The 27,101-nt window shown below is 27.1% G+C and overlaps 1 protein-coding gene and 1 pseudogene across 2 annotated transcripts in view; one reads left to right on the forward strand and one right to left on the reverse strand.

Annotated features, from left to right (window-relative positions):
* The window catches only part of LOC127280978 (flotillin-2), a 297,326-nt gene that overhangs the window by 210,776 nt on the left and 59,449 nt on the right, over positions 1-27,101 (reverse strand). The gene's annotated exons all lie outside the window — the stretch shown is intronic.
* The window catches only part of LOC127280993 (uncharacterized), a 51,365-nt pseudogene that overhangs the window by 20,010 nt on the left and 4,254 nt on the right, over positions 1-27,101 (forward strand).

A 27,101-nucleotide genomic window follows, 5' to 3' on the forward strand; every position in this document is an offset into this window, starting at 1 on the left:
CATGAATGATGTAATAAAAATGTAAAGAATTCATATAAATAAAATTTTCACGTAGTTGACACCAAAAGAGATGAATAAAATTTTATATTTCACGCTTTCATAATTTGATTGATACAATTTATTTTTTTTAAAAAAAAATAGATTTCTGAAGTTTTATGAAATAAAATTTAACACACGGATCTAAAATAAATCTTTTTGGATTAAAATAATAATGACTAATGATTGACAAATATAATTTCTATGTGACTACATAAGTTACTTTTTTTTTTTTTTTTTTACAAAAATAGACGATTTATATGTGCCGTTATAAATTCAATTTCATTTTATTACACAATAATGTCGAGTAAATAAGAATGCGGCGAATATCGAAAGATCTTTTTCTATGTTTATATTTATATATACAATGAAACGCATTTCTTTGATCAAATTATGAAAATTATTGTCATCAATCTGTAAGCCACAAATAACTATATTTTCAATTTTATTTTCATAAAGCAGTTAGATTTGAAGTAAAAGTAGAAAAAATATTCTAACCAGAGGAATAAAAGTGTTATAAAAGATTTTTTTAACTATCCTGACTTATGGGTATATGCAATTGGAGAAAGCATAAAATATAAAAAGTAATATATATATATATTGTAAAGAAAGTATATAAAATCTTTTTTATATGTATATTTTTTTTTACTTCATTTTATATTAAAAAACATCTAGTTTTTTTAGCTTAAAAATTTGACACAGGACATTAAAATTATTTACTTCAAGAAAGTACAAAATATAAACTGAATTCGTAATGTGCCTGAAGTTCTGAACGTTCAGATGAACGAAAAATTTGTTCACTACTTTTTTAACTTAAAATTTTATTACAAAATATTGCTTCCTCTATTTAAAAATACACTAATAATAAGTTATTAAAGTTTTAATGTAATTTTTAATTTTACATTACTGTAGTGATTTTTAAAAAATTTAAAAAACCCCCCAAAAAAAATGATTTTGTTTATTTGAACTTTCAGAACTTGAGTCGCATTCTCAGAATTGTGATAAAACAATTTTATTATACCAAATTCAGATCTAAAAAAAAATAATACGAATTTATTTCAATCCAAAATATATAAAAACTAATGCTAAATTTTATTGTTTCAGAAAATCAAAAATCAAAAGATGACTCTCTAACACTAAGGTCCATCAATTATAAGATGTGCAGACCAATTAGTGGCCGTGGTCTCGAAAGAAAAAGGTTGAGGCCTCCAGATTTACATCCCTGACAAATCAAATAGAAACCAAAAAAAAAAAAAAATCCAAAAAAATCGTAATCAAAGAAAACATCAAAAAACAAAATTGAAATTTTTTAATGGGAATGAAACAAAGTTATTCTAAATTTAATAGAAATGGTTTTCAGCGCTATTGTTGTAACGTCAGCATTGAAGGGTGCTCTTGGTCTTGTTGGTTCAAGTCTTTGGCTTGTACCACTATTGATCGCTGGACTTTCCTACTATCACTATGATCAATTAGATCCAGAGAGTAAGCCAATCAATAGATATCCATTGGATTTAGAATATGATTTCATAGTTATTGGTGGTGGATCAGCTGGTGCTGTAGTTGCCAGTCGATTAACAGAAGTACCTGAATGGAAAACTCTTCTCCTTGAGGCTGGACCTGATGAAAATGAAATCACCGATGTACCTTCATTAGCTGCCTATTTACAATTAACAAAATTAGATTGGAAATACAAAACAGAACCAACGGAAAGAGCATGTTTGGGTATGAAAAATCGAAGATGTAATTGGCCACGTGGAAAAGTTTTAGGAGGCTCTAGTGTACTTAATTATATGCTCTATGTTCGAGGGAATAGACACGATTATGATTATTGGGAATCAATGGGAAATCCAGGTTGGGGCTACGAGCAGGCTCTTTATTATTTCAAAAAATCCGAGGATAATCGTAATCCATATTTAATGACTAATCCCTATCATGGAACGGGGGGATTTTTAACTGTTCAAGAATCACCATGGCGAACACCATTGGCAGTGGCTTTTGTACAAGCTGGAATGGAAAATGGATACGAAAATAGAGACATCAATGGGGAGATTCAAACTGGATTTATGCTAGCTCAAGGTATTGATTGTTTTATGAAAATTCTAAAAGGCGAATTTGAAAATTAAGATTTTTTATACAAAAAAAAAAAAAAACTGTCGTCCGAAGCAGAATGCAAATATAGATAACCGTTCTAAAGAAATGACGCAAATGTTCAATCATAGAAAATTAATGCAATGAAAGAAATATTAGTAAAGATGGTTTTACTTGAATACAACCATAATTTAATCAGATCTAGAATTATTGTTTATAATCATGTCTTTTGGAGCCCTTACCAACGACTAATCACACTACCATGGAAACAATTTCAACCCCCCAAGTTGCTTCTTTTCGCTGATTTTTGTTGGAACTTTTTCGAAGCACCTCAGTAAACATTTTCAAAAAAGAAAAATCAAAATCCGTTGGGCAATTTTTTGATGTGTTTTTAGCGACAAATTTTAAAAATCAGGCGCAAAGCGTCCTCATCTAGGGTTTCGTGTCTTTTAAAATTTAGTTTAACAAGAAAAGACAATGAGCACCTTAATAACATTGATTTCTATGGTATTTCTCTAAGTACATTTATAAGAAATCTATAAGTACTGAAATCTTTGGTATTATTTAAGTTATAGTATATCATTGTTTCGCAGAGTCATTTTTCTTGTATTTTATATAATTAAGTACACTTGTACCAGTTAAAATTGAATTTAATTAGTTTATGTAATCAGAATAACCAGTTTTATTTAAATTCGTCGCTAAAAACACATTAAAAAAACGTCCAATAGATTTCAATTTTTCTTTTTGGAAAATGTTGAGTGAAGTGCCTCGGATAATTTGCAACAAAGATCGAAGAAAGGAAACAACTTGAGGGTTGAAATTGTAACCAGGATACCGTGAATATTAAGATTAGAATGAATTCTATCTTCACTACACTCGGAAAAAACAAACTAACTATTTTAGCACCAAACTGCTTTATCCTTTATTAGTATACATTTTCGTTTACCTATTAAATTATGAAATAATGTTTTTTTAGTTTAAAGTACGTCACTACTACTATAAGAGTTAAGCCTAAAGAAGTTCTTGTAATTATTTTTCTTTAACAGCATGTTTTTGTTAACCCTTTCGTGCCTCCGGTACATATATGTACCACTTACAAAATTTGATATAACTCTTACAAATTTAACCCAATCAGTAATTCCAATGGATAGTTTTATTGACAATCGTTATTACTATATGTTAAAAAATAGAAAACAGTATAATACAGTTATAATTATTTTAAACAATAGGTACAACATTGATAAAAAATTAACAAAAGTTATATATCAATAATGTTAAGTCATTCATTTAGGCTTCATCCGTTTTTAACAACACATTGACTCTTAATATTTTCGAGGTCGCTGATTACGAAACTGGAGTCAGATTTTCAAAATGCAAAATGGCGGATCCAATATGGCGGTCGAATATCCAAAATTTTATCTGTTCTCTTCAAATTCGTCACTCGGGGGTTTTTGGGGTCACTGATTAGGAATCTGAAGTCAGATTTTCAAAATTCAAAATGGCGGATCCAATATGGAGGAATAAATTTCAAAATTTCACCGATTTCCCTTAAAACTCATCACTCGGGGGTTATTAAAATTATTATTTTATTAAACTAATTATATTGAAATTATTAATTTTATTTTAATCACCATCTGAAAATTATATTTAATTAATTTCTTTTATATTAATTAAACAATTTTTTGTATTTTGTTATATGTAAAGCTTACATCGAATTTGAAAATTCGCGAGACTCACATGATAATGAAATTCATCCACCTTGTTAAAATAGGGTTCTTGGCGAAGGTTTACTGTAAAAAAAACCTAACGCGCCTTATTCGGAACCTCTTAGGTGGTGTGGAAGACCGTCACCGCTGCAAACAATTGATTTGAAAGTGAGAAAAATTTAAAAATTTCTAAAAATTTTTTGAACAAACTCGATCCGTCATTTAGAATTTTGAAAATCTGACTGCAGATTCGTAATCAGCGACCCCAAAAACCCCCGAGTGATAAGTTTTAAGTGAAACCGGTGAAATTTTGAAAATTAGTCCGCCATATTAGATCGGCCATTTTGAATTTTGAAAATCTGACTTCAGATTCGTAATCAGCGACCCCAAAAACCCCCGAGTGATAAGTTTGAATGGAAACCGGTGAAATTTTGAAAATTAGTCCGCCATATTGGATCCGCCATTTTGAATTTTGAAAATCTGACTTCAGATTTGTAATCAGCGACCCCAAAAACCCCCGAGTGATGAGTTTTAAGGGGAACAGATAAAATTTTGAAAATTTGTCCGCCATATTGGATCCGCCATTTTGAATTTTCAAAATCTGACATCAAATTCGAAATCAGCGACCCCAAAAACCCCCGAGTGACGAGTTTCAACAAAATCTATAAGCTAGGTTGCCCGGGGGCACGAAAGGGTTAAGTCATACAAAATATTAATTTTTTCGTCCACTTTTCACGTAAAATACTGAATGAATTAAATTGAAATTTTGTAGAGAAGTTTAAAATATGATAAGTAAGGACAGTAAGGTGCAAAATATTTTACTGTCATTTCTTGTCATACTTTAGACTTTTTTAAAAAAAAAAATTTGTATTAAATTCAGTATTTCACAGGAACAGTGATCGAAGAAATTAACATTGTCGAACTAACAATCACATGCTGTTAATACAACTTTAATCTTTTTTCCTCGTATGGCATCAGTATTGTATTGCTGATTTTTTAAATTCCTAAATTTCTCAACATTAAAATGAATGGAATCATTTTTTGGTCCTGTAAATGTTTTAAAAATTACTAACTTAACCTATCTTTACTAAGAAAACAATAGACTAACATAAGATTAATTTTTCCATCACAATTCCAAATCATAATTTTAAAGCTGTTATTTGACAAGACAATTTCTTTCATTGTATTTTTCTCATCAGAATAAACTATTTGAAGAATTGTTTTTATGATTTCTCCTACAATAATTAGAATATAACTAAAAACAAATAAAAATTTCCATGTTTTACAGGAACAATTCGACGTGGTACAAGATGTTCAACAGCGAAAGCCTTTATCCGACCGGTGAGACTAAGAAGAAACTTCCACACGGCAATGAATGCTCACGTGACAAAGATTGTTATCGATTCGTTAACAATGAGAGCATTGGGTGTGGAGTTCTATCGTGACGGAAGAAAACAATTTATCGGTGCACGAAAGGAAGTGATTCTTTCTGCTGGCGCAGTGAATAGTCCACAATTGTTGATGCTGTCTGGAATTGGACCCAAGGAACACCTTCAAGAACTTGGAATACCAGTATTGCGTGACTTGAAAGTTGGCGATAATCTACAAGATCATGTGGGAATGGGTGGATTAACATTTCTAATTGATAAACCAGTATCAATTGTTCAAAATCGTTTTCAACCAGCTCCAATGACAATGCAATATGTTGCAAATGGTAAAGGACCAATGACAGCGCTTGGCGGTGTTGAAGCCTATGCATTTGTTAATACAAAATATGCAAATACAAGTGGTACATTTCCCGATGTACAATTTCATATGGCACCAGCGTCAATAGCATCTGATTCTGGTATTCAAGTGAGAAAAGTTTTAGGTATCACTGACGAGGTTTATAATACTGTTTTTAAGCCAATTACAAATAGAGATGCATGGACAATAATGCCACTTTTATTGAGGCCAAAATCACGTGGTACAATTAGATTAAGTAGCTCGAATCCATTTCAAAATCCAATAATAAATGCAAATTATTTTGATCATCCATTGGATATTGCGACATTGGTTGAGGGTGCAAAAATAGCAATGAAAATAAGTGAGGCACAAGTATTTAAACAATTTGGTTCGAGAGTGCATAGAATAAAAATTCCTGGTTGTAAACATTTGAAATTTGGTTCTGATGCATATTGGGAATGTCATACGAGGCATATTTCAATGACTATTTATCATCCAGTTGGTACGGCAAAAATGGGACCTTCACATGATCCCAATGCTGTTGTTGATCCAAGATTAAGAGTATACGGTGTAAATGGATTGAGAGTTATAGACGCGTCTATTATGCCAACAATATGTAGCGGAAATACAAATGCACCGGTTATCATGATCGGTGAGAAAGGTGCTGATCTTATCAAAAGTGATTGGCTGGGTAACGCATACAGTCCATTCAGTCAGTAGTCAATTCTTTTTTGTTGTTGCTGTAATTTTAGCATTAATAAGAATTGTTATCAAGGAGAATTATCTTTTAGTATTTCTATGATAGTTTAGAAAAAATAGATTTTAAACTGTTGAGTCAGCTATGTACAAATGTGATAGAAAATATAACTACAAAATAATAGACACATTCAATTTTTCGAGATCATTTTGTGAAAAATATGTCTATAATGATCTCATAATAAACGTAATAAATTCTGTATAAATTCAGGTAGACGACATATCGTAGATTTAAAGCAAAAGCAATAAATTTTAAAATTAAGTCCATTTAAAAAGTGTATTTTAAGAATTAATTTAAAAATAACAAAATAGAGAAGAAACCGCGTAGAAGAAAATTGAGAAAATGATGTTTCTCAAAAGTACGCTTTAATGATTTACATAAAAAAAATATATATATATATATTTCGGCGCCAGTTTAGATTTAACCTCAGTTTGGGCTTAAAAAGTTGATTTAACTTTTTTTTCTAGCACATTTTTATAAATAAAAAAAAATCCATTTACTCGTCTACCAACTAAGAAGAATTTTATTCTAATTTAAAAATAATTTCCGCTATCACCATTTTATTGTATTATATCACACATTTTTTATTCTTCAACATACTTAAAATTCTGGTTTCTAAAATTATTGTGCTTTTTTATCTGTAAAAAAAATAATAATCTGCCTCTCAGGTATAAAACTATATCTGCGTGCCATAATGTCGTTTTGAATATCGACATCAGTTATTATGTCTAAATGTATATAGTACTAAGTGACGTTTAGTAAAATAAAAAAAATAAATCAAATGTATCTATGTATAAAAAATTTAATGTTTTTACCTCCAATATCATTAAACATTATTTCTAATTATTTAATAATCAATTCTGATTTTATATCCAAAAAAAATATATAATTGCTAATTTATGTATTTTCAAAGAAAAAAAATTTAAGTCATGAATTGCACATTGTAATCTTATTTGCATATTTAAAACAGAAAAATTAATTTTTACTTTGTAATTATTTTCTTTTGATAAATATGAAGATGTAAAATTTATGGCGCATTATTAAAATTTATTTTTTATATTCAATTCAAATTGTGTTTTAACTACTTTAATTTTGAAAAAAAATAACATACACACAATCACCGGCAAAAATAATATGCAAATCTCCTCTTTTTTAAATATAATTGTAAAGCTAAATTTAAAAAATATGAAAACTAATTTTTCATTTTACTTCCTAAAAAATATGATAAAATTCTAAAATTCAAATGAATATTTTTCCAAAATTTTGTTTTCAAAAATCTTTAGAAATAATTAACCACTTTTTTTTTTAAAGACAAAGCGAAAAAATTTCAATTATGTATAGGTATAAATTCTTGTAAATAATTTCAATTTTACAAAAAATTATCAAAATATATGAGAAAAAAAAACAAGAATGATTAAAAAGAAGTTAGTTATTTCCGAAGATAAAAAAAAAAATAGTAAAAATTTAATTTTTCTTTTTTAACAAAATTTCTCCAAAATTTAAACCCAAAATCATTTTTTATCTCAGAAAAAGTTTCAAACTACTAAAAAACGTCCTTTGCCCACATATACCCTTAAGAATAAGAAATTAACATATTTCAAAATCTTTAATAATAAAATTATTCAAAATTATGTTAAAAATTACAAAAAAGAATTTTTTAACCAGAAATAATCAAAAATTAGTATTTTTTAATAACAATTTTTATGTTAATTAATTTGAATTCGATCAACATAAAAATAAATAATTATAAAATTTACGAAAATTAAAAAATTTTTCGAAAATAATTTAATTTTGAAGTCGAAAAGTACTTTTTATCCTAGAAATATTAAAAAATTAATTTTTATTTAAAAAAAAAAAAATTATGCTGAATTGTGCTCGACCAACACAAAAAGAAACTACTGTAACCAGTGTTGAAACTTTCAAAATTTTTCAATATAATTCAATTTTAAAATCTAAAAATAAGTTTTTGAATACCAAAAAATATTTAAAAATGTTTTATCAAAAAAAAAAAAAAAAAATTTATCCTCGATTGTACTTGGCAAGATTCAAAAGAAACTAACATTAACGATAATAATTAATAAAATTTTCAAAATAATTCAATTTCAAAATTCAAAAATAGTTTTTTACTCCAGAATCATTAAAAGAAAACAATTATTTAAAAAAAAAAAATTGCATACCTCCATACCTGCAATTGTTCTTGAATAATAATAATAATAATAATAATAATAATAATAATAATAATAATAATAATAATAATAATAATAATAATAATAATAATAATAATAATAATAATAATAATAATAATAATAATAATAATAATAATAATAATAATTTTTGAATTCAAAAACTTATTTTTGGATTTTAAAATTAATTTTTTATGAAAATTTTTGAAAGTTTTGTCAACGTTGCAGTAGATTCTTTTTTTTTGCGTTAGTACGAAGCTGAAGTACGCAACGTTTATATAAACGATTTTTAAAGAAATAATTTTTTAAAATGAAAAATTCTATAATTTTTTGCCAAAAAAATATTTCTTGTAGTTTTCATTAATCAACAAATTATAAAAAAATATTTTTTAGACAAAAAAATTATAGAATTTTTCATTTTAAAAAATTATTTCTTTAAAAATCGTTTATATAAAAGTTGCGTACTTCAGCTTCGTTGCGTTGGTCGAGTACAATAAGCAAAAAATTTGATTTTAAAAATTAAAAATTTTTGAATATTTCTGGGGAAAAAAAAACCTATTTTTTTAATTCAAAAATTGAATTATTTTGAAAATTTTCTTAATTTTCGTAAATGTTATAATAATTGTCTCTTTTTATATCCTGTACGAGCACAATTCAACAAAAAAAATTATTTTTAAAAAATAACAACTAATAATTTTTTAATATTTTTGGGTTAAAAAATAGCTTTTTTGGAATTTATATTAGAATTATTTTGATTAATATATTATTAAAGATTTCGCATTACAAACAAAAAATTATTATTATCAATATACTAAAATTGAATATTCATTTATTTTTATTTATTTATTTATTTATTGAAGAAGAAAAATAATATTTACTTATTGATTTTTGATTTTTTTTGTAGTATAAATTATAATTTAATAATATCAAATTTAATTTCTACATTAAAAATAAACGTTAAACTTCATGGACTTTACAAAATCATTAAAAATATAAATTTTCCTCAATTATCTTTTTTGCAAAATTTTTTTTTTGTTTTTTCAAAAACTAAACGGATTTCCGGGTTTAATGCATATATATAGTAATACATACCATGGTGAAAGGAACCTTAAGTCAAGAGCAGCTAAGGTCCCTTTCACAGTAGTGCATCATTTTAAATTATCCACAATGAATGAATATTACAGAAAAAAAAAAAAAAAAAAAAAAAATTATTGCTGCATAATGATAATTAAAAAACGATTAACCAATTTTATATATGAAAATAAATCAATGCCAATCATAATACCCGGAGTCGCTATAAATAAATATGTACGAAAAAAAAAACACAAAATTTTTAAGTCACGTATCCGGATGATTCCCTGTTGTACCCAACTATAATCCTGTAAATCAATCTTGGCATTATAAGAGACATTAAAAGTGACCTTGGAATTATTCAACTGATGATATATATTGCAAATTTTCAACGAATATCAAAGTCTACATAGTTTATAATGCAAACACTATTTTTTATATCTTACATTTGGTTGGATATTTTTTTTCCTTCATTTTTTTTTTTTTTTTTTAATCTCACAAAAATCTCATTTCTAAGGATAATTTAGAAGCAAAGATTCGATTCTGAGCAACAGTCATCAAAGAAGCATTCGTGACGTAATTAAATTAAATGATCATATATATCTGATGCAGCATCGAAAATTGTGTAAAAAAAAAAAAAACATTTTTAAATTTCTAAATGATAATGTGATGTCTGGAATACCAAGGGGGAATGAACTTCTTAGTGGGAAAAATAATCAATATGACTTTTTTTTTTTTGAGGTGTCAAAGATTCAAGAAATTTTTTTTTTTTTTGTCCACTTTTTAACGAAAGAAATAAAATTTTTATTGATAAAATAATAATAAAAATATATTTCTAAACACTCTGTTGAAACTTTTAATAAAGAAATTTTTATCTATAATATAAATAAAAAATTCCTCTAAACTTGGAATTATTTTTCTTTCTCCATATATATATATATATAATATTGATAGAAATTAAATCAAAATTAACAGATAAAAAAATTAATCAAATTAAATTTTTTAGTTCTTTAAAAAATAAATAAATTAATAAATAATTTCCTAAAATGTTTTTTGTTTAAAAAAATATTTCCTAGAAATTTGTAATTACATGCAAAATTATTTCAAAGTATTGATTACAAAAGCATCTTCTCTAAGACAACAGAAAAAACAATGAATATTCTCGCCAAGTTTTAAAACTGTGACAAAGTCTCCATGTATATCACGCACAAAGTCATGACGTTATTATACGTGAAAAGAATTGCACTTTTATTATATTGTCTTACATTATTTGAAAAAAAAAAAAAAAAAAAAAAAATGTTCAGTAAATCACAATCTAATTCTTCAATTTTCTTTTAAGTGACAATTCAATCACTATTTTGTATTAGCAACAATTTCTAATAAATTCTAATGAAATTTTATCTTCTATACAACTAGAAAAAAATATATTAATTGTCTCAGAGTAAATATTTGCATAAATAAATATTTTTGTAATATTTTTAAAACAAATAGCTAAATATTTATTTGAATAATAATTTTTACATGAATAATTAAAAATTACATATGAAATTTTTTTAAATTTTTATCTAAATGCAACTTTTAATAATTCAAAGTGCTAAAAATAAAATTGCATACATTTTAACTAAAAAAATTTTTTTAATTATTCTTATTTTCAACAAATGTTGTTTATGTTTAATTTTATCATTTTTTAATAATTTATATTACGTGCAAAAAGTTAGCAACGGCATTTTGTTTTTTTTTCAAAAAAATAATTTTTGTAAAAATTTATGTTTCATAATTTTTTTTTTTTTTGAAAAAATAATAATTAGGACTCAAATTTAAAAAAAAAATTTTAAGCTCACAAATACTATTTATATGTAATTAAAAATAAACAATTGTACAAGACCAGAACAAAAAGAAAAATTCTTACATCAAATCTTCAAAATTTAATAATAATATTATTCAAAATAATTGAAATGATTTTTTAACGCCTCAAAAATAATCAAAAATTATTTTTCAAAAACAAATTTTTGTGTGCTGAATTTGTTAAGTACAGCACAAACAATCATAATATTGAGGAAAAATTAAAAAATTTTCAAAATAATTCAAGTTTAAAAAAAAAAAATTTTTTATTCAGAAATTTTCCAAAATTATTATTTTTCAAAACAATTTTTTTTACCTGAATTATGGTTGTCGAACAAAGAGAAAAAATTACACAACATTTACGAAAATTTTTAAATTTTATAAAAATAATTCAACTTTAAAATTCGAAAATAATTTTTTTTTATCCAGAAACATTAAAAAATTATTATTTTTCAAAAATAAATTTTGTCCTGAATTCTCCTAGTCTATCATAGATCAGTACAAAATTTGTTGTTAAAACCATTAATTTCTGAATATTTCTGGATAAAAAATATTTTTTTACATTTTAAAAACAAATTATTCAAAAATTTATTTAAATTTTTCATCAATGTTATGATTATAATTTTTTTGTTTTGGACTAGAACAAAATTTGTTGAAAAATAATAATTTGGGAATATTTTTGGATACACTGAAAAAAGGATTTGGTATTGACAACCAAACATTTAGTTGGTATTTAAGCAACCAAAATTTTTTTTTGTTGAATCAACAAAATTTTAATCGTCTCAATCAAAATTTGTTTGACACAACCAAAATTAGAAAAAAAGGATTTTTGTTGTCCTAACTAAAGTTTGATTGGGACAACCAAAATTTTATTGATTCAATAAAAAAATTTTGGTTGCTTAAATACCAACCAAACGTTTAGTTGTCAATACCAAACCCTTTTTTCAGTATATAAAAAAAAATATTTAAAATTTTAAAATCAAATTATTTTGAAATTTTTATTTATTTTTCGTGAATGTTATGATTATATTTTTTTGTTCTTTACTAGTGCAATTTAGCACAAAATTCATTTTTGAAAAATGATAATTTTTTAAATGTCACAAAAATGATTAAAAAAAAAAAAAAAAAAAACAAAATTGCATTGGTAAATTCTTGCACACGTCTATTTAATATCCAAATTAAAAACATTTTAAAAAAAATTGAATTTAGGTAAAACATTTTCAAGGGAAAGCCAATAGAATAAATTATTCAATTATTTTTCGTCAAATGTGGAAAGTGAAAATTTAATTATTTATTCTATTTCTTTTACCTTGAACTTACATAACTTTGAAATTTCAGTTACTGCGAAAATGTTTTTCATTGAAAATATTTTTAATCACTGAAAGTAGGCTTTTTGACTAATTTCCACCAATTAGAGTGTAAATATTAGAAATTTTGCGAAAAAATAGAAAAAAAAGAATGGAAAACATTAATTTTTAGTACTAAATATTGTTATATGATCTGTTTTACCAATTATCGATAAAATAGATTCACTAAATGATTCAGTAACCAACTTCTATTTCATCAGTAAAATTTCACTGATTCAAATTGAGATAGTAAAATTTAACTATTTCACAAGCAAAAAATGAGTCACTAATACGTTAAAATTTGTATTAACTCTTAGAGTGTAACGTGACAATTCTCTTACTTAATTTTATATTTATATTGTACGATATTCATTCATACTAATTTATACTACGTGTATTCAATTCGGTTAGGGTCTAATCGTAAATGTTGCGTCAAAGATGTTCATTATAAACTGTCATAACCTTACATAATTAAAAAAAATTTAACTTTCTTCTTTTCGGTAATTATTTAAATTTTTTTATTTCTTTTTTTTGATATTGTTATTTATTGTTATGATTATTGTTAAAAATATTTTTATTAATTAAATTTTAGCTTTTGAAAATGACACGAGAATTTATTGAAAAACGACGATGCTGAAATTCGCAAAGTTTATAATCAATGTTTTTTAAAGAAATATTTTTTTTAATAAAAAATTTTATGAATTTTCATCATAAAGATATTTCTTGTAATGTTTATTGATCAAAAAATTTAAAAAATTAAAAAATTTCGACAAAAAATGTTACAATAATAATAACTATTATCAGTTAAATAGTTAAATTAATTTATAGGTTATGTTAACTAATGCAATTAGTAAAAATTTGACTATTTTTTTGTTACTTTTATTATTATTATTATTATTATTATTATTATTATTTTATAATTTTTATTATTACTATTTATTGACCAATAATATTAACGTCAATGAAGTTCATGTTTATGATCAACGAATTAGAAGAAAAAATATTTTTCTATGCAATTTATTATAATTTTTTTGTTTATAAAAATTTTTGCAACGTTTCTCGATCATTAAATTACAAAAAAGAAATTTTTTTAAAAAAAACTTCTAGGCAAAAAATTTTATTTTTTAAAAACATTTTTTCTTTTTAACTAATTTCTAAAGCAAAAAGTTAGTCAAAATTTTACCATCAATTAGTTATTTTTAAATATAATTCAGATTTCGAGAGTAAAAATTGAATGAACAAAAAATTAAAAAAAAAAAACATAAAAACAAATTTATTTGTTAAATTAATTAATTAATTTATTAATTTAATTATTTATTTTATTTATTTATTTTTATTTATTTCTTTATTTTTATTTTTTTATTTATTTTTTTTATTTTTAAAATAAAATTGTACTCTCTAAATTTGAATGAAAATTCGTTTACTAATTTAAATTTAAATAGTAAGAATGTCCTAAATCTGTTTTAATTAATTGAAATTAAAATAATTAATAAATAATAATAATAATAATAATGATTAATAAAATTAAAATGTTATTTTCAAAAGTAGAAAAAAGTTTAATAATAATTTTAATTTTTAAGTTTTTCTAGATTCTAGAATTTTTAATTTTAATGATTACTATTTTAGTACTGTACGTACGAAAGGACTTATTTCATTTTTTCTATATTTTTTTATATAAATAAATAAATTATTTCTGTATGAAAAAAACTACAGACATTAAAATTAAATTGTCGTTTGTAAAATTAGAAAAAAAAGCAGATGAAAATAATAATTCTAGAAAAAAATGACTACTTCTAATAAAATAGAATTTTCGTAAAATAAATAAAAACATGAATTAGAATTTTCGATTTGTAAATTCTTCCTCAATTTGTATATATATATATATGTATATGCATTTAATTAGATTCAATGTCACGATTTCACGTTATACACATGCACACATACAAAAATAACTCCCCAGTTATATACGCAAGCGATATCCAACGAATCCTATATAAACCAAGTGTTACTGGGTCTTCTTTGTTTAATACGTATCTTGGACGCAGGACATCAACATTAAGTGTATTAAAATGTCTTTTAGGACAATATTGTTTGTCCTTAATTTTTTATTAATAAAAATAATTCTCACAACACAACAAGAAACATCATACGAAGAAAAATATCAAAATTTATTTCAAAATGAACGACAATTTCCATTTTTACAACATCTATTAAAATTAGGAGCAGGTGCAATAAGATTTTTAACCGAAGGACAAGAATATATGAATCGAGAATTACCAGATATATCACCCGAACAAAATGAACAATATGATTTTATTGTTATTGGCGCTGGTAGTGCGGGTGCAACAATGGCATCAAGATTAAGTGAAATTAAAAATTCCAAAGTGTTACTCATTGAAGCTGGACGTAGTGAAAATTTACTAATGGACATACCATTGTTAGTTAATATGTTACAATTCAGCGATGATATTAATTGGAAATATAAAACTGAAAAATCAGAAAAATATTGTCTTGGTATGAAAGATCGTCGTTGTAATTGGCCACGTGGTAAAGTTATGGGTGGTAGTAGTGTTTTAAATTATATGATTGCAACAAGAGGCGATCCACGTGATTATGACAATTGGTCAAAATTAGGTAACACTGGTTGGTCTTATAATGAATTATTGCCATATTTCAAAAAATTGGAGAAATTAAATATACCAAAATTATTAAATGACAGTGAAATGCACAGTACCAATGGACCATTGGATCTTAATTATCCACCTTATCATACACCATTGGCTGAAGGTTTTTTAAAAGCTGGCTTAGAAATGGGTTATCCATTAATTGATTACAATGGTCGTGAAAGAATTGGTTTCTCATATATTCAGGCAACATTGAAAAATGGCGAAAGAATGAGTACAAATAGAGCTTATCTTCATTTGGCAAAAGGAAGGAAAAATTTATTTGTCACTAAAAATAGTCAAGTGGAAAAAATATTAATTGATCCAAAAACAAAACGAACATTGGGTGTACAATTTATGAAAAATGGTTTAAGCAAAAAAGTTTATGCTAAAAAAGAAGTTATTCTTTGTGCCGGTTCAATTGGATCACCACAAATACTCATGCTCTCTGGAATAGGACCCAAAGAACATCTCAAAGAAATTGGAATACCACTAATTAAAAATGCACCCGTTGGTGAAAATCTAATGGATCACATTGCCTACGGTGGTCTTGTATTTCTAGTTAATCAATCTGTTGCAATATTACCTGAACTTGTCTCAAATCCCGTACAACCTTATATTCAAGATTATTTAAATCGACGCTATGGACCATTAACAGTGCCCGGTTGTGTTGAGGCACTTTCATTTATGGATGTTGATAGGCCAACTGATGTTAATAGTTTTCCTAATATTGAACTTTTATTTATTGGCACATCATTAATTGCTGGCGGTGGTTTCTATCAAAATGTTGGTATATCCGAAGAATATTGGCAGGGGATATTTAAAAAAATTAAAGGTCACAATTCATGGACAATTTTTCCAATGTTAATGAGGCCAAAAAGTCGTGGAAAAATATTATTAACAAACAATAAAGCTGAATCTAAGCCAAGAATAATACCAAATTATTTAAATGACCCTGAGGATGTAAGGATTATTGTAAAAGGAATAAGAGCTGCCATTGAGGTGAGCAAGACGAGTGCAATGAAAAAATTTGGAACAAAATTATACGATGCACCGGTTATGGGCTGTGAGAAATTTCAGTATGATTCAGATGAATATTGGGAGTGTGCGGCAAGGACCTTCACCTTCACTATTTATCATCATTCTGGTACATGTAAAATGGGTCCTGAAAATGATGCTACCGCTGTTGTTAATCCAAGATTACAGGTACTTTTTTTTGAAAATATTTGTATTTAAAAAAAAATTCTGCACAATTAACGTCAAGTTTAATATTATTTATTTTGCATTAAAAAAAAAAAATAAGTAAAAGTTTTTTTTTTTATCTCCATACTCGATCTCAATGTAAAGGTATTTAAAAAGTGATTATTAAAAAAATTATATTGCTCTTTTTTTTCTGTATATGGGATTTCTGACAATTTTACATGAATTATTATTGCTTAAAAAATAATAAATATTGATCTAAGGACAAGTAACATTCAAGTGAAAATGAAAACATTTTTTTCCGACAATATATAAAAAAGAAAAATTTCACTGAAAACAAGAGTACAAAATTTTGAAGCGAACATAAATTATTGTGCTGAAAAAATAATTGAATATAATCAACTTCTTTAATGTATATCCTTGACACAAAAAAAAGATCTAGATTTTCAAAAATTTTATTTTTTTTTTTATAAAAATTCATAATTTTTTAAATTTAATTATAGTCAAGTTTAAAATATGATTATATATTATAGAAAAATTTTGTAAAGTATTTTCGAAATTATTGAATTTTTATTAAAAATTTTTTTTTAAAAATATTTTCTGACACGGTATAAATAATTGAAATCGTTTTCTCGTGATTTTTTTTTTATAAATTACACTGTCAAAAAGAAAATCAATAATTCGACGCTTTAAAAATGATCGTTACCTTACTATACGCTTATGATTGAAGGTTAAACAACTTTTTTATATTCTCATTACTTGCTTGGTTTAATTACACTGTATGAACTCTTTCAGAGGCTGATGTCGAGTTGCATAGTGCGGTCAATTTTTTTTCCGAATGGACAATTTAATTTTTCCAAGTTGCGTACTGTGGTCACATTTGTTTCAAACATATTCATACACCATTTTGTTTTAATTTAATGTAAATAATATATTTAAACATTAATTTTTGGTTGATTTTAAATTATATAATTTTATATCTCCAGAGAAAAGGTACATTTGTCTCATCAGAAATAAGTCAATTTTAATTTTACAAAAGGGTACAACATAACCTCAAAAAGTAACATTATTATAATTTTACATGGTTTTCAAGTTAATCTAAAAACTGTTTGATTTAAAATATCTTAAAAAACAAAAAAATGGACTTTATTAAATTACTCCAATTAATCTCCATGAAGTTGGCGTCGAAGCTCAGCGTTGAAAATTATTTTTCAAGGGATCAAAAATGTCAAATTATTTTTTAAAAAAGGTCTTGGGTCCACATAATATCTTTTAGAAGTATTTTTAAAAGCATTATTTGGAATGAAAAACTTTTTAAAAAAATAATTTTAAATTTTTGATCTCGTGAAAAACAATTTTTGGCGCTGAGCGTCGAAGACACCTTCATGGAGGTCTCAATTTGCATAAAATTTTGTTATTTTGAAATTTCTTTAAATTATAATTTGTAACGTAAAAATTTTTTAGTAATTATAATAAAATTCCTATAATAATAATTTTTCAGCAACTTTTTAAAAATTATTTACAGAATATATAGTTAAAAGTTTCCATACTTTTTAAAAAATAATTTTTTCTTTTTTTTATGAACAAAACACAAATTTTGTACGATAATAGTAGCCCCAAACGTGGAGTTATTATGATATACAAAATTTGAGTTTATATAAGTCAGATAAAAAAAATCTTTTTTCTAATACGACTTACTCTCTAAATCTGAATTAGTAAAAATGTTTACTAATTTGAATTAGTGACGCACTTTTTGCTTCTGAATTAGTAAAATTTTACTAATTATTAGTAACTTTTACTAACAATTAGTAAAATTTTACTAATTCTAAAGCAAAAAGTGAGTCACTAATTTAAATTAGTAAACATTTTTACTAATTCAGATTTAGAGAGTAGAGAAAATCTTTAGAAGGATGTCCACAACACGAATAAATAGTTTAAAACATTTTTCTACAAAAATTAAAATTTTGATTAAGCATAGAACAAAAAAAAAAAATTGTGATTTTTGTACCATAATAGCCTCGGTTGACAGTAATTTGCATAAAAATATATATATTTTTTTTATAGTTGAAGTATAGACAAAATCATAAAAAATTATATTTATTTAAATTGAGTATAACTTTTTCTCAGTGCAAGAACCCCACCGCTACGCTTCTTTGCGTAGAAGAAGCGGTGATAAATTTATATGTCACACGTCTTTAATATTTAAATTTCGTTAACTCCAAAGTACAGGATTACCTGCATATTATTTAATTCTCAGAATAACAGGAAAAAAACATGGACTCATTTTCGTTGCATCTTATTTTAAATTGGGTATCAAATTGAGTAATATTAGCTCAACCCCATAAAAAAAAAAAAAATTCTTACATTGGCTTAATATTTTGGTAAATTGTTGTCCTATATGAAAATTACAAAATCTTGAAATATACACAATGCTCAAGTATACGCAACGTTTATGGTCAACGATTAGGAATCAATTTTTATTTAATACGGAAAATTATAAAATTTTGTACCTAAAAAATATTTTTTTTTATATAATTTGTTAATTAATAAAAACTACAAGAAATATTTCATAGGTAAAAAATTATAGAATTTTTCATTTTAAAAAATTATTTTTTCTAAATCGTTTATCATAAACTTTGCGTACTTCAGTTTTGTATATTATACTTATTTTTTTTGAGTTATTAGGTAGCACTCATTTTTCAAATCCGTATAACTTCTATAAAACTTTATAGATTTTAATTTCTTTATAAAAAAACTTTTTTCAAAAAACAATTTTTAACCCAATTTTTTTCAAAATTAATCCTTATTTTTCTTTTTTAACCATTTATGATCCTTTAATAAGTTTTTTTTGTTATTTTCTCTCTAAACCTGAATTAGTAAAAATGTTTACTAATTTAAATTAGTGATTCACTTTTTGCTTTAGAATTAGTTAAATTTTACTAATTGTTAGTAAAAGTTACTAATAAATAGTAAAATTTTACTAATTCAGAAGCAAAAAGTGAGTCACTAATTCAAATTAGTAAACATTTTTACTAATTCAGATTTAGAGAGTTTATTTGAAAACTGAGATTTTTTTACCAACAAAACTGTTTATAAATATAAAAATACACTGAAAGAAATTTCATAGGAAAAAATAACAAAATGCGTATTACATTTTAATATATTCTTTTAGAATTTAGGGAAAAGTGTACTTTTTATTAAAATTCAATATACTTTATATTAAAGTTCCAACTTAAAATCTTTTTTCAAATATTAATAATTATTGTAGAAAGAACGTAAAAAGATTACCAATATTTGAAAATATTATATTAAATTCTCATAGAGTTGTTGCATTATATGGAATGTAGCGTTCTAATATTTGTAAAACTTTATACGAAAAATTCAGAATGTCGGAAGAAAAGGGAAAAAAAGCGGAAACTGTCGGACGTTTCCGTTAATTCTCGGGAGGAAGAGGAGTGAGACTAGGAACAACACATTCACGAACTCCGTTCCAATCTGTCTAAGTGTTCAGACGTGTTTGTAAACACGTCATTTACAGTGTAATAAATAGTCAGTTCGAAGGACATAGTGCTTTTAATAAATTAAATATATGAAATAACTCAGGATACACATTGTTATAATATGGTTGTCGAATGTTCTAAATAATCCCCGAGGGTCCATCATAAAAAAAAAAAAAAAAAAAAAAGGATTAATCAAAGTAAGAGATTTTTGTCATTATATTCAATAAAAATCACATAAGGATTGGTTGAGCTGAAATCACTTTTGAGCATGTGCTTCGCAATTAAATGCTTCCTATTCTTCCTTCTCCTTTAATTGCTTTCATGGTTAAAACAGACAGTTTTATATTTAAATAGTAATTTTAAAGTTACTTGCATAAAATTGAAATTAATAATCTTGAATTTAATTGTTTGTATTAATAAGGATTACTTTTTGTGGATTTAGCTAAAATATTTATACAATATGAATTTTTGCTAAAGAATTAATTTTATTCATTCCTGTATTTTCTATTGCAATAAATGATCAGTTTTTGTTTTAAATTAATTTTATTTGATATTGAATATTAAATTTGATATTGAATATTAAATGTTTGAACATTGCATGTGGGATGATTGAATTAGGTTTAGAATAAAGTAAACAAATGGTTTTGATTGTTCGATGCTAGGCCTATTATTGTGATGAAAATAAACAAATAATGGGAAGGCAATCACACGAAGGTTTTTAGAATAGATAATTAATACAATTATTTGAGTTTTAAATCGATATTTCTCTTTATTGAATAAATAATAATAATAAGAAATATATTTGAAGGTTTTGCCTTGGGAAAATTGATTTTGACTTTGATCTAAGTATGTGTTTGATTTGATTATGTTATATTAAAATTCTGATTCTTAAAATTAAAGATAAAAGAGGGAATGTAAGAGGAATAAGGAAAGAATTTGATTGGTTAATAATAATAATAAATAAATTAAACCTAATTTCAAACATTATTTTATTTATTGAAAATTTTTTTTTTTTTTCTCTTCCTGAGAGGGTTATGAAAAAGGCTATTAAATTCTCGGCAGGTTCTATTTCTCGAGATTCTGATCTGAGTAGTTTTACATCAGTGTCTACTGATTCCTTATCTTTGATTTCATCGGATATAAGATTGCTCACTATGACTCATTTACAGAATAATTTGGATGAACAATTGCGCAATTCCAGACAAAATGAAGGGGATCAGATTGTTTCAGCAGATGAGTTCCTTATATGGAACAATCCGGAAAACCTACCATCTCCACTTTTTCCACCAAATTCATTGCCTCCATATATTGTATTGATGGAAAGTCTGAATTAATCTCTTAATATAGGTAAATTGAATCCTATAGCTGTTGCCGATCTGATACATAGTGTCATTAAAGGCAATAGATTGATTCAAAGATGTGGCATCAACAGAGTGAAGATTACCTGTGAGAGTTTGGATGATGCTAATATGTTGCTTGGTTCATCTGAACTTATTGAGAATAAATATAGGGTTTATATTCCTAACTCTTTGAAGTTCGTTAAGGGTATGGTTAGGGAAGTGGACTGTTCCTTATCAGCAAATAATATTGCTGACAGGATGAACCGGGAAAGTCTTAAAGATCTGGTATCAATTAAGCGTCGCATTACTTATGATAATCATATGCTTGATATTATTGAATTGACTTATTTAGGTTCAAAATTGCCGCCGACAGTTCAACTTTCGTATTTTGAATTCCCTGTTGTCCCGATTGTTCCTCGCCCAGTACGTTGTTATAAATGTCAGAGATACAGGCATGTGGAAACACAATGTAGATCGAGATATTTCCGATGCGAATTCTGCCTTGAATCTCATGAATCCAAGGATTGTCATAATAGACTTAGATCTGTCATATGTTGTAATTGTAACGGACCTCATTCTGCTGCCTCGGTTGAGTGTCCGAGGTATATCAAAGAAAAGGTAATAATGCAAATACGCCTAGATCATGGTATAGGGTACCAGGAGGCTGAAGCTAAATTTAACGAAAATTTATCTGAAGCTGAATCGGACGCGCAAGAAAGTACAATTAGAGATAGAAACAACACTGATACATCACATCCTATGGATTTATCATTAAATTCTGTTAGCTCGCATGATTCCCATCACGAAGAGGAAGGAGATCAATCACAAATTTCAGAATTCGATGATACGCAAATAGAAAATAAAAATATTAGAAGTATTACGCGTTCTAGGTCTGAAGAAAAAATAACTCGCAATATTCTATTGCAACAACCAAAATTTGTTCCTCCTGTATATGGTCGATCCTTTTTGAACTCTATGGGTCATGATCAAATGAGTTTTGAGTCTAACTCTCCAAGTCATTCAAGGACCAAACCAGGAGCTACTAGCTCCCCGCTTGATGATCTTAATGAAGCTAAAAGAAAGCGTTTGGAAGACACTAATTCAACTTCATGAGTTAATGGTAGAATTAGTTATTAATTCCAAAATTCTATGTCAATTAAATTTAAATATATGTGTATAGTGAATTCTGTAAAAATGAATATAGAAATTTAGAAAACTAGAAAATTAACTTGAAAAGGTACAAAAAAAGTGGTTTGATTTGATAGCAAAAACCGAATGCTATTGTTAAGAGTTTTTGTATTTATGGTTATTGATGAAAAAAGTGTAAGGCGGATTTTAATTTTGTTATTATTAGTTTTACTACAAATTTAATAGTTAATTTAATAAAGATAATTATAAATAAGAAAACAATTTTTACTGGTCTAAAATGGCTGATTTCCAGGAATAAAAAGTCGATCTAGAGAAGCAGCTAAATTCCTTGCGATAATAGTTATTTGTTTAGACGGATATGCAGGAATGAATATTTTAATACAATAACTTTCTCTAAATTAAAATGATTTCACAATTGCGTATTATTAACTGGAATGCACATAGTCTGGTAAATAAGAAAACAGAACTGGAGCAATTGATTCAACAAAATCGCCCGCAAATAGTATGCGTCACGGAAACCTGGCTCAAACCAGAACATAAATTTTCAATTTATGGATTTAACGTATATCGACAGGATAGATTAGTTGGTAGGGGAGGTGGAGTCATGATTATGACTGAAAGGGATCTTGTCACTTCTTCTTTGGATCTGAAGTTTTCTGATAACAGGGATTTCTATCAAACGGAAATTTGTGGAGTGGGAATACATACTCCTCTGGGTATTACGGAATTAATAGTGGTATATTCTCCAATAAACTCGAACCCAGAACTGTTGAGCTGGCAAGAATTATTATCTTCATCGGAGTCGGAAAATCACAGATTGGTCTGTGGTGATTTTAATGCGCACTCTCCTAGTTGGGGGGCTAATCAGGCAAATAATAAGGGTAATTTGTTAGCACAGGCTATGGATTTAACTGATAGTGTACCGATTAATGATCGTCTACCTACTTACATTCCTAGATCAGGGGATATAAGTAACAATCTGGATTTAGTTTTCGTTCCTATGAATATGATAGGGAATTTCAGCTTTAAATTAGCTAGTGATTCTTTCGGTTCAGATCATATACCAGTAATTGTTGACTTTTATGTTAGACCAGAGTTGATTGATACGGGTTCCACTAGGTTTAATGTTCGGGGAGTCGATTGGACACAATTCATAAACACACTAGAGGAAGAATTTAGAGTTTTGTTTAGTGAATTGGATTGTGCGGAACCTGATTTACTTTATGAACGATCAATAGAGGTGATTCATCGAAATTTGGTTGATAGTGGAGCAATCCGTCCAGGGGGTAGAAAGGGTAAAAGGAAGCCTCAACCATTGTGGTGGAACGAACAGTGTTATTCTTTGGTAAGCGAACGATCTGAGGCTATGAAACAATACTTAGCTGACCAGACCGAGGAAAATTTGGTTGAATTCAAGAGAGTGACTAATAGGATAAAAAGAAAACTGAGGAAAATTAAATCAGATTCATTTAAAAGTTACTGTGAAAACTTAAATTTTTCCAAAGGTATTCAGAATGTCTGGAAGTCAGTCAAGGGTCTTATTTCCAAAAACCAGGTAACTTCTAACAGTACATATACTGATCCAAATAATCCGGCTCTCCTAGAACTCCAGAATGGTCTTGTCAAAGAATATATTCCACTTAGGACACACATCTTACTTCCTGTAACAGAACCTGAACATCCGATGAATGTTGAGTTTAGCATGACAGAATTTCAGTCAGCTTTAGAAATTTCTAACTCAAAATCGGCTCCAGGTATGGATTCAATTACATTTGATATCATTAAGCGATTGCCGGCTAATGTCAAAAAATTTTATTTACAGCTATTCAATAAAATGTTTTATCTAGGAAATTTTCCTGAGTCTTGGAGGGACACTTTAGTGAGATTTATCCCCAAAGGAGGGGGAGGTTTTAGACCTATTTCGCTCACTTCTTGCTTTTCTAAATTGTTTGAACGTCTAGTCAACAGAAGGTTGGAGCATCTGTCGGAGTCACGGGACTGGCTGCCGTGTTTTCAGTTTGGTTTCAGGAGGGGAAGATCGGCTGTTGATGCGGTATCCTGTCTAGTCTCTGATATTTATCGGTCATTTGGAGAAAAAAAGAATATGGTTGCTCTTGCCTTGGATATCAAGGGGGCGTTTAGCTGTATTTATCCAGATAAAATAATCCAAGAAATGATTGACCTAGATGTTCCTGGTAGGCTGATAAATTTTGTAAGTTTTTTAATTACCAAAAAGAATCTGCATTTTTCTCTTGATAGAAACAAGGTTAGGTATTCAGGAGTGGGGTTACCACAGGGTGGTGTTCTTTCACCTTTTCTGTTTAGTTTGGCGTTAAGAAAAATAGAGAGATGTTTGGGTCGAGATACAAAGATTCTTATGTTTGCGGATGATATTTTTATTTATGTTGTTGATGAAAATGTTGATAGTGCAAAGGCGATGATAGTGCAATCATTTAATTCGGTGTCAGGTTGGTTACTGGAATTCGGTTTGGAAATATCAATTCCTAAAACCCAATTCATTATATTTACAAAGAGTACGAAGGTAGCCGCCTCTGAACAGTCCATAATATTAAATCATCAAAGTCTAAAGGCTAGTAAGAAAGTTAAGTATTTAGGAATTATATTGGACCACAAATTGTTGTGGAATCATCATATAAACTATCTGATTTCAAGAATTTCTAGGGCAAACAACGTAATAAAAGTTTTGGCAAAGGTTTCATCAGGTCCATCACCGGAAGTTTTGCGAGTTGTCTGTAAGGGACTAATGGAGGCAATTGGCAATTGGGGAGTTTCATTGTTTTGGAAGGCGGCACAGACTCATTTGAAAGGGTTGGATAAGGCTATATTTTCTTCTATTAGGGTGGCTACAGGCCTTCTGATGTCTACTCCAATTGCGATATTGCTGTCTGAGTTTGGTTTCATACATCCCGGCCTGGTTAGGGCAGAAAGAGCCCAGCAGACGGTTTTGCGTAATGCACAGTGGCAGCTCCATCCTACTCTGATGAGCTTAAAGTCATTGAGTCGAGATTTGGATGGTTTTCCATTGAAGTTGCCTAGGGAAAGTCTGGGAGTATTGTGTTCGTATTGGGCGGCTGAAGGGCTTATAGATATGATGTGGCCAACAGAGCGAGCATCTTATTTTGATCTGGAGTGGTCAAGGATTCAGTTTGGTGAACAGGCAGACTCAATTACAGGTCTTCTGTGGAAGGAGGATCAGAATCCAGAAATACCTTTCCGGGAATATCTTAACGAAGAATGCGGAAACAATTTGCTCATATATACTGATGCTTCACTAAATCCAAGCACGCTCAGGTCGGCCATCGCATTTTATATTCCCGAAATGAATATTCAGTATGGAGTTAGGGTATCATCCTTCCATACGGTCAAGTCATTGGAATTATTGGCTATGCTTGCTGCAGCGCAATTCTCAAGGACTTTTGAGTTAAAGAACATACTATTGATTTCAGATTCTAGGAATGCGGTTTCTGAAATGGGCAAACCCTTGTTGGGGAATTATAAGGTTTCAAGGATCGTCCAAGAACTAAAATTAACATTTGAATTGTATCGCAATCAGGGTTTAGGTGAGGTAAAAATATTATGGATACCTAGCCATAGTGGAATTACTGGCAATGACAGAGCGGATTATTTGGCAAGAACAGCTACTGAGTTTCCAACAGTTGCAAGAAATAAAGTAGATTACGCTGATCTTAAATTATCAATCAAGAAGGATATTGAGTTTTGGGGTGTTCTTTGTTGGCCATATGGTTCTATTGCGGATTCTACTAATATATATTATGAATTTGTCAATGTCAAAACTGCTAGGCCATGGTTTAAGAACCTTAAAATCTGCCGAAGAATGGTATGTCTAATAAATAGAATTAGGTCAGGTCATTTTCTCACGGCAGAATACTTTCAGAGATTCAATTGGAATGTTACTTTTGATTGCCTTTGCGGATTTGAATATATGGATATAAGACACCTTGTATGTGATTGTCCTCTTTACAGGCGCGGTAGAGATCGTTTCCTAAGATTCTTATCGGAGACTAATACAACGACAAATGATCCAGTCTTTAATTTAAGAGAGACCGCCCTCTCTATGAGAAATGGTACAGTAACTGAAGTTCAAAAATTTTTCTCACAGACAAAATTAAATTTGTAAAAAAGCGGGATTGCCTAATTGATCATCCGCACGGCTGTCTATGTTTTTCGTAAATATTGTTTAAATATTGAATAAATAAAATATTGTTTAATCTAATTTCTAAAAATAAAATAAAGGAAAAAGAAAGAAAATAAATAAATAAAATAAAAGTAACAATAGTAATAGTAATGGGGATAGTGGTAATGGTAGTAATAATAATTAAATAAATAAAAACGAATTAAATATAAGTTTAGTTATAAAGTTAATCTTTTTCAGGCTTTGTTTTTTTATTAAGCTTTTGCTTATGGCTTTGCTCTATCAAATGTGTAACTAACTAATTTTTAGTCAAAATAAATG

The sequence above is a fragment of the Leptopilina boulardi genome, unplaced genomic scaffold (genome assembly GCF_019393585.1).
Source record: "Leptopilina boulardi isolate dan_hultmark-lab unplaced genomic scaffold, ZJU_Lbou_2.1 LbouV2_259, whole genome shotgun sequence".
Lineage (NCBI taxonomy): Eukaryota > Metazoa > Arthropoda > Insecta > Hymenoptera > Figitidae > Leptopilina > Leptopilina boulardi.